The following is a 9,609-nucleotide window of genomic DNA, read 5'->3' on the forward strand; positions in this document are numbered from 1 at the left end:
GAGAGACTGGAGAGAGACGGGAGAGGTAAGGAGAGAGGTATGGGGAGGGGTAAAAGAGACAGGTGAGAGGTAAGGAGCGAGGTGTGGGGAGAGGTAAAAGAGACAGAGGAGAGGTATGGGGAGATGTGGGGAGAGGTCACGGGAGAGTCGGGAGAGACAGGAGAAGGGGAGCGGTAAGGAGGTAAGGAGAGAGATGGGGGAGAGAAGGTGAGGTCAGGGCAGATCTAAGGGGAGAGACGGGAGAGGTAAGGAGAGCGACTGGGGGAGAGGTAGGGAGAGCGACTGGGGGAGAGGTAGGGAGAGCGACTGGGGGAGAGGTAGGGAGAGCGACTGGGGGAGAGGTAGGGAGAGCGACTGGGGGAGAGGTAAGGGAGAGCGACTGGGGGAGAGGTAAGGGAGAATGATGGGGGGAGGTAGGGAGCGAGGTGTGGGGAGAGACGGGGAAAGATGAGGTTAGGGGAGAGATGAGACGGGAGCGGCGAGGGGGGAGACGCGGGGGGGGGGAGAGATGGGAGCGGTGAGGGGAGAGACGCGACGGGAGCGATGAGGGGAGACTGGAGCAGCGAGGGGAGAGAGACAGGAGAGACGGGAGGGGAGAGGAGATAGAGATGGGAGCGGTATGGGGAGAGACGGAAACGGTGAGGGGAGAGACGGGAGGGGAGAGTCGGGAGGGGAGAGGAGATAGAGACGGGAGCGGTATGGGGAGAGACGAGAGACGCGACGGGAGAGAGACGGGAAAGACGGGAGTGATGAGGGGAGAGACGGGAGTGGTGAGGGGAGAGACGGGAGCAGCGAGGGGAGAGAGACAGGAGAGATGTGAGGGGAGAGACGAGAGACGGGAGGGGAGAGACGGGAGGGGCGAGGAGATAGAGACGGGAGCGGTATGGGGAGAGTCGGGAGCGGTATGGGAAGAGTCGGGAGCGGTATGGGAAGAGTCGGGAGCGGTATGGGAAGAGTCGGGAGCGGTATGGGAAGAGTCGGGAGCGGTATGGGAAGAGTCGGGAGCGGTATGGGAAGAGTCGGGAGCGGTATGGGAAGAGTCGGGAGCGGTATGGGAAAAGTCGGGAGCGGTATGGGAAGAGTCAGGGAGCGGTATGGGAAGAGTCGGGAGCGGCGACGGGAGAGTCGGGATATGGGTAATGGAAGAGACGGGCGCGGTGAGGGGAGAGACGGGCGCGGTGAGGAGAGAGAGACGGGAGAGATGGGAGCGGTATGGGGAGAGACAGGAGATAGGTATGGAAGAGACAGGCGAGAGAAGGTGAGGTCAGGGCAGCGCGGGGAGAGATGAGAGAGAAGGGGAGAGACGAGAGAGACGGGAGAGGTAGGGAGAGTGGTAAGGGGAGAGAGACGGGAGAGCGGTAAGGGGAGAAAGATGGGAGAGCGGTAAGGGGAGAGAGACGGGAGAGCGGTAAGGGGAGAAAGATGGGAGAGCGGTAAGGGGAGAGAGACGGGAGAGCGGTAAGGGAGTGGTATTGGGGAGAGACAGGGGAGAGACAGGGCAGAGGTGAGGTCAGGGGAGAGACATGAGAGCGGTAAGGGGAGAGAGATGGAAGAGGTACGGGGAGCGGTATTGGGGAGGTCAGGGGAGAGATGGGGGTGAGGTCAGGGGAGAGACGGGAGAGCGGTAAGGAGAGACGGGAGAGCAGTAAGTAGAGAGACGGGAGAGGTAAGGGGAGAGAGACGGGAGAGGTAAGGGGAGAGACACCGGAGAGCGGTATGGGGAGAGACAGGAGATAGGTATGGAAGAGACAGGCGAGAGAAGGTGAGGTCAGGCCAGCGCGGGGAGAGATGAGAGAGAAGGGGAGAGGCGAGAGAGAGACCGGAGAGGTAGGGAGAGTGGTAAGGGGAGAGAGACGGGAGAGCGGTAAGGGGAGAAAGATGGGAGAGCGGTAAGGGGAGAGAGACGGGAGAGCGGTACGGGAGCGGTATTGGGGAGTTAAGGGGAGAGACAGGGCAGAGGTGAGGTCAGGGGAGAGACAGGAGAGCGGTAAGGGGAGAGAGATGGAAGAGGTACGGGGAGCGGTATTGGGGAGGTCAGGGGAGAGATGGGGGGGAGGTCAGGGGAGAGACGGGAGAGCGGTAAGGAGAGACGGGAGAGCAGTAATTAGAGAGACGGGAGAGGTAAGGGGAGAGAGACGGAAGAGGTAAGGGGAGAGACACGGGAGAGAGGTAAGGGGAGATAGACGGGAGAGGTAAGGGGAAAGAGACGGGAGAGCGGTAAGGGGAAAGAGACGGGAGAGCGGTAAGGGGAAAGAGACGAGAGAGCGGTAAGGTCAGGGGAGAGCAGTAAGGAGAGAGACGGGAGAGCGGTAAGGAGAGAGACGGGAGAGCGGTAGAGAGACGGGAGAGCGGTAAGGGAAGAGATGGTGATGTCAGGGCAGAGCTAAGGGGAGAGACAGACATGGGAGCGGTAAGGGGAGAGAGACAGGGGAGAGATGGTGAGGTCAGGGCAGAGCTAAGGGGAGAGACAGACATGGGAGCGGTAAGGGGAGAGAGACAGGGGAGAGATGGTGAGGTCAGGGCAGAGCTAAGGGGAGAGACGGGAGCGGTAAAGGGAGCGACGGGAGCGGTAAGGGGAGAGAGGTAAAGGGAGAGACTGGAGAGAGTCAGGGGAGGTCAGGGGAAAGCTAAGGGGAGGGACATGGGGGTGGTAAAGGGAGAGGCAGTAAGGGGAGAATCGGGAGCGGTAAGGGGAGAAAAGGGAGCGGTAAGGGGAGAATCGGGAGCGGTAAGGGGAGAATCGGGAGCGGTAAGGGGAGAATCGGGAGCGGTAAGGGGAGAATCGGGAGCGGTAAGGGGAGAATCGGGAGCGGTAAGGGGAGAATCGGGAGCGGTAAGGGGAGAAAAGGGAGCGGTAAAGGGAGAGACGGGAGAGAGTCAGGGGAAAGCTAAGGGGAGGGACATGGGGGGGTAAAGGAAGAATTGGGAGCGGTAAGGGGAGAGACGGGAGCGGTAAAGGGAGAGACGGGAGAGAGAGTTTAACTGTAATCTGTAACGACACAGATCGAGATTGTTGTTCAGGTATTCCCAAACTGGGGTACATGCTGTCGGGGGTACGCCAAATAATAATGTGACACATGGTTTTTTTTCTTTTTTTTTCTTTTTTTGTCTTCACATTTTCAAACAGTACATGTCTATTTTTCCAACGGGGCTATACATTTGGGTGAGGTTTTTTTCTTGCCTGACTCAATATTAGGAAGGTGTTATTAATGTTTGGTACACTCAGTGTATATGACTACTGAATAGTCAGGCAAACTGACTTGCCTAGTTTAAAAAAGGTTCAATAAAATAAATAGTAAGACATGTATGAAAGCAACAGATACCATTAACACGAAGGGGCTAGAAGTGTCTTATATGGTGAGCTATTGAGTGGCTAGGACAGGCAAGTCCCATACTTTTGTGGATGACTTAATTCTCCCTGCTGCCGTGGATATGGCTGGGACAATGCTGAGGGAAAAGGCCCACAAAAACTATACAGACAATGCCTTCATCAAACAATACCGTTTCATGACGCACCAGTGACATGGCAGGAGATGTTTTGAAACAATTACTGCTTCACATACAAGCCAGTGTATTATATGAGTTACAGCTGGATGAGTCAACAGACGCGGCGGGCCTGGCACAGCTCCTGGTATATGTTACGTTTATGGGGGGTTCAATTAAGGAAGACTGCAAACCACTGGAAACCAGGACAATATGAGAGGATATTTTTAAAGTACTGGACAGCTTTGTGACATCAAATGGACTTTTGTGGTCAATATGTGTTGGTATCTGTACTGATGGCGCAAAAGCCATGATAGGGAGACATAGTGGAGTGATAACGCTCGTGCAAGCAGTTGCTCCCGACGCCACTTGGGTACACTGCAACATCCACTGAGAGGCTTTTGCTGCCAAGGGAATGCCTGACAGCTTGAAAGAAGTTTTGGACAATACAGTGAATATGGTAGACTTTGTTAAAGCAAGGCTGGTTATCAAGGGGCAAAGCATTGACACTTTCTTTTTTTATTGAGAGACGAGCTTAACATTTTCTTTACTGACCATAATTTTCACTTGTCTGACCGCTTGCATGATGACGAACTTCTCACACGACTGGCCTATCTGGGTGATGTTTTTTCTCGCCTGAATGATCTGAATCTAAGATTACAGGGACTCTCCGCGACTATATTCAATGTGCGGGACAAAATTGAGGCTATGATTAAGAAGTTGGAACTCTTTTCCGTCTGCATTAACAAGGACAACACACACGTCTTTCCATTGTTGTATGATTTTTTGGTGTGCAAATGAACTCAAGCTTACGGACAATGTCAAATGTGATATAGTGAAGCACCTGAGTGAGCTGGATGCACAATTACACAGGTACTTTCCCGAAACGGACAACACAAACACCTGTTATCCCTTTCATTCCCTGCCTCCAGTCCACTTACCGAAATCGAAATTGCAACAAGCGGTTCTGTGAAAATTGAATTTAATCAGAAGCCACTGCCAGATTATTGGATAGGGCTGCGCTCAGTATCTTGCTTTGGCAAATCGTGCTGTTAAGACACTGATGCCCTTTGCAACCATGTACCTATGTGAGAGTGGATTCTCAGCCCTCACTAGCATGAAAACTAAATACAGGCCCAGACTCTGTGTGGAAAATGATTTAAGACAGACTCTCTCCAATACAACTCAACATTGCAGAGTTATGTGCATCCTTTCAAGCACACCCTTCTCATTAACCTGTGGTGAGTTATTCACTATTTTCTCTGAACAAATAAGGTTTTTTATATATAAGATGGCTAAATAAATTGATTATTATTATTTGTGCCCTGGTTCTATAAGAGCTCTTTGTCACTTCCCACGGGCCGGGTTGTGATAAAATCTCACACTCATTCTTATGCTTAATAAATGTATCTTATTGTATAGTGTGTGTGTGTGTGTGGCAGGCTTACAATGATGGCAAAAAAACATTTGAAAGTGCGCTGACCCTGGTGCTAGAGGGGGTACGCAGCAGGAGGTTGAATGTTTGAAGGGGTACGGGACTATAAAAATGTTGGGAACCACTGTTCCAGGCCATGTGTCAAACTCATTCCACAGAGGAATGAGTGTCTGCGGGTTTTCGCTCCTCTCTTGTACTTGATTCATGAATTAAGGTCCCTGATTAGTAAGGAACTCCCCTCAGCTGGTGGTCTAGGTATTGATTGAAAGGAAGACCAGCAGACACTAGGCCCTCCATGGAATGAGTTTGACACCCCTGTTCTAAGCTCTCTCAATGCTCTGAGGTAGCTAACCAGGGACATACTATGAGCTGTAACTTGTGTCCCTCTGTCCTCAAGCAGTAGTGTTACTGCAGGTCACAGACAATGCAATCACAATCACGCTGCACGCTGCCCTATCCCATCTGGACAAGAGGAATACGTATGTAAGAATGCTGTTCATTGACTACAACTCAGCATTCAACACCATAGTACCATCCAAGCTCATCATTAAGCTGGAGGCCCTGGGTCTCAACCCCGCCCTGTGCAATTGGATACTGGACTTTCTGATGGGCCGCCACCAGGTGGTGAAGGTAGGAAACAACATCTCCACTTTGCTGACCCTCAACACTGGGGACCAGCAAGGGTGCGTAATCAGCCCCCTCCTGTACTCCCTGTTCACCTATGACTGCGTGATCAAGTTTGCAGATGACACAACAGTAGTGGGCTTGACTACCAACAACGACGAGACAGCCTACAGGGAGGAGGTGAGGGCACTCAGAGTGTGGGGTCAGGAAAACAACCTCTCACTCAACGTCAACAAAACAAAGTAGATGATCGTGGACTTCAGGAAACAGCAGAGAGAGAGCACCCCCTATCCACATCGAAGGGTCAGTAGTGGAGAATGTGGAAAGTTTTAAGTTCCTTGGCGTACACATCACAGACAAACTGAAATGGTCCACCCACACAGACAGTGTTGTGAAGAAGGCGCAACAGCGCCTCTTCAACCTCAGGAGGCTGAAGAAATTTGTCTTGTCACCTAAAACCCTGACAAACTTTTATAGATGCGCAATTGAGAGCATCCTGTCTGGCTGTATCACCACATGGTACGTCAATTGCACCATTTCAACCGCAAGGCTCTCCAGATGGTGGTGCGGTCTGCACAACGCATCACGGGGGCAAACTACCTGCCCTCCAGGAAACCTACAGCACCCGATGTCACAGGAAGGCCAAAAAGAAAATGAAGGACAACAACCACCCGAGCCACTGCCTGTTCACCCCGCTACCATTCAGAAGGTGATGTCAGTACAGGTGCATCAAAGCTGGGACCGAGAGACAGAAGCTGTTTTTCAATCTCAAAGCCATCAGACTGCTAAACAGCAATCACTAACTCAGAGAGGCTGCTGCCTAAATTGAGATGCACTAGTCACTTTAAACAATGCCGCTTTAATAGTGTTTACATATCTTACATTACTCATCTCATATGTATATACTGTATCTTATACCATCTATTGCATCTTGCCTATGCCACTCGGCCATTGCTCATCCATATATTTATATGTACATATTCTTATTCCATCCCTTTAGATTTGTATGTATAAGGTAGTTGTTGGGGAATTGTTAGATTACCTGTTAGATATTACTGCACTGTTGGAACTACAAGCATTTAGCTACACTCGCATTATCATCTGCTAATCATGTGTATGTGACCAATAACATTGATTTAATTTGAGCTAGTGTTACTGCAGCTAGTGTTACTGCAGCTAGTGTTACTACAGCTAGTGTTACTGCAGCTAGTGTTACTACAGCTAGTGTTACTGTAGCTAGTGTTACTGCAGCTAGTGTTACTACAGCTAGTGTTACTGCAGCTAGTGTTACTGCAACTAGTGTTACTACAGCTAGTGTTACTACAGCTAGTGTTACTGTAGCTAGTGTTACTACAGCTAGTGTTACTACAGCTAGTGTTACTGCAGCTAGTGTTACTGCAGCTAGTGTTACTGTAGCTAGTGTTACTGTAGCTAGTGTTACTGCAGCTAGTGTTACTGTAGCTAGTGTTACTGTAGCTAGTGTTACTGTAGCTAGTGTTACTACAGCTAGTGTTACTGCAACTAGTGTTACTGTAGCTAGTGTTACTGTAGCTAGTGTTACTACAGCTAGTGTTACTACAGCTAGTGTTACTGCAACTAGTGTTACTACAGCTAGTGTTACTACAGCTAGTGTTACTACAGCTAGTGTTACTGTAGCTAGTGTTACTACAGCTAGTGTTACTGTAGCTAGTGTTACTACAGCTAGTGTTACTGTAGCTAGTGTTACTACAGCTAGTGTTACTACAGCTAGTGTTACTGTAGCTAGTGTTACTGTAGCTAGTGTTACTACAGCTAGTGTTACTACAGCTAGTGTTACTGCAGCTAGTGTTACTACAGCTAGTGTTACTACAGCTAGTGTTACTGTAGCTAGTGTTACTGTAGCTAGTGTTACTGCAACTAGTGTTACTGTAGCTAGTGTTACTACAGCTAGTTTTACTGCAGCTAGTTTTACTGCAGCTAGTGTTACTGCAGCTAGTGTTACTGTAGCTAGTGTTACTGCAGCTAGTGTGTCACTCTGTCCTCAAACAGTAGTGTTACTACAGCTAGTGTTACTACAGCTAGTGTTACTGCAGCTAGTTTTACTGCAGCTAGTGTTACTGCAGCTAGTGTGTCACTCTGTCCTCAAACAGTAGTGTTACTGCAGCTAGTGTTACTACAGCTAGTGTTACTACAGCTAGTGTTACTGCAGCTAGTGTTACTACAGCTAGTGTTACTACAGCTAGTGTTACTGCAGCTAGTGTTACTGCAGCTAGTGTTACTACAGCTAGTGTTACTGCAACTAGTGTTACTACAGCTAGTGTTACTGTAGCTAGTGTTACTGCAGCTAGTGTTACTGCAGCTAGTGTTACTGTAGCTAGTGTTACTGCAGCTAGTGTTACTACAGCTAGTGTTACTACAGCTAGTGTTACTACAGCTAGTGTTACTGCAGCTAGTGTTACTGCAGCTAGTGTTACTACAGCTAGTGTTACTACAGCTAGTGTTACTGCAGCTAGTGTTACTGTAGCTAGTGTTACTGTAGCTAGTGTTACTGTAGCTAGTGTTACTGTAGCTAGTGTTACTGTAGCTAGTGTTACTGCAACTAGTGTTACTACAGCTAGTGTTACTGTAGCTAGTGTTACTGTAGCTAGTGTTACTGCAACTAGTGTTACTACAGCTAGTGTTACTACAGCTAGTGTTACTGCAGCTAGTGTTACTGTAGCTAGTGTTACTGTAGCTAGTGTTACTGCAGCTAGTGTTACTACAGCTAGTGTTACTGTAGCTAGTGTTACTGCAGCTAGTGTTACTACAGCTAGTGTTACTACAGCTAGTGTTACTGCAGCTAGTGTTACTGCAGCTAGTGTTACTGCAGCTAGTGTTACTACAGCTAGTGTTACTGCAGCTAGTGTTACTACAGCTAGTGTTACTGTAGCTAGTGTTACTACAGCTAGTGTTACTACAGCTAGTGTTACTGCAGCTAGTGTTACTGCAGCTAGTGTTACTGTAGCTAGTGTTACTGTAGCTAGTGTTACTGCAGCTAGTGTTACTGTAGCTAGTGTTACTGTAGCTAGTGTTACTGTAGCTAGTGTTACTACAGCTAGTGTTACTGCAACTAGTGTTACTGTAGCTAGTGTTACTGTAGCTAGTGTTACTACAGCTAGTGTTACTACAGCTAGTGTTACTGCAACTAGTGTTACTACAGCTAGTGTTACTACAGCTAGTGTTACTACAGCTAGTGTTACTGTAGCTAGTGTTACTACAGCTAGTGTTACTGTAGCTAGTGTTACTACAGCTAGTGTTACTGTAGCTAGTGTTACTACAGCTAGTGTTACTACAGCTAGTGTTACTGTAGCTAGTGTTACTGTAGCTAGTGTTACTACAGCTAGTGTTACTACAGCTAGTGTTACTGCAGCTAGTGTTACTACAGCTAGTGTTACTACAGCTAGTGTTACTGTAGCTAGTGTTACTGTAGCTAGTGTTACTGCAACTAGTGTTACTGTAGCTAGTGTTACTACAGCTAGTTTTACTGCAGCTAGTTTTACTGCAGCTAGTGTTACTGCAGCTAGTGTTACTGTAGCTAGTGTTACTGCAGCTAGTGTGTCACTCTGTCCTCAAACAGTAGTGTTACTACAGCTAGTGTTACTACAGCTAGTGTTACTGCAGCTAGTTTTACTGCAGCTAGTGTTACTGCAGCTAGTGTGTCACTCTGTCCTCAAACAGTAGTGTTACTGCAGCTAGTGTTACTACAGCTAGTGTTACTACAGCTAGTGTTACTGCAGCTAGTGTTACTACAGCTAGTGTTACTACAGCTAGTGTTACTGCAGCTAGTGTTACTGCAGCTAGTGTTACTACAGCTAGTGTTACTGCAACTAGTGTTACTACAGCTAGTGTTACTGTAGCTAGTGTTACTGCAGCTAGTGTTACTGCAGCTAGTGTTACTGTAGCTAGTGTTACTGCAGCTAGTGTTACTACAGCTAGTGTTACTACAGCTAGTGTTACTACAGCTAGTGTTACTGCAGCTAGTGTTACTGCAGCTAGTGTTACTACAGCTAGTGTTACTACAGCTAGTGTTACTGCAGCTAGTGTTACTG

The sequence above is a fragment of the Salvelinus namaycush genome, chromosome 24 (genome assembly GCF_016432855.1).
Source record: "Salvelinus namaycush isolate Seneca chromosome 24, SaNama_1.0, whole genome shotgun sequence".
Classification (NCBI taxonomy): domain Eukaryota; kingdom Metazoa; phylum Chordata; class Actinopteri; order Salmoniformes; family Salmonidae; genus Salvelinus; species Salvelinus namaycush.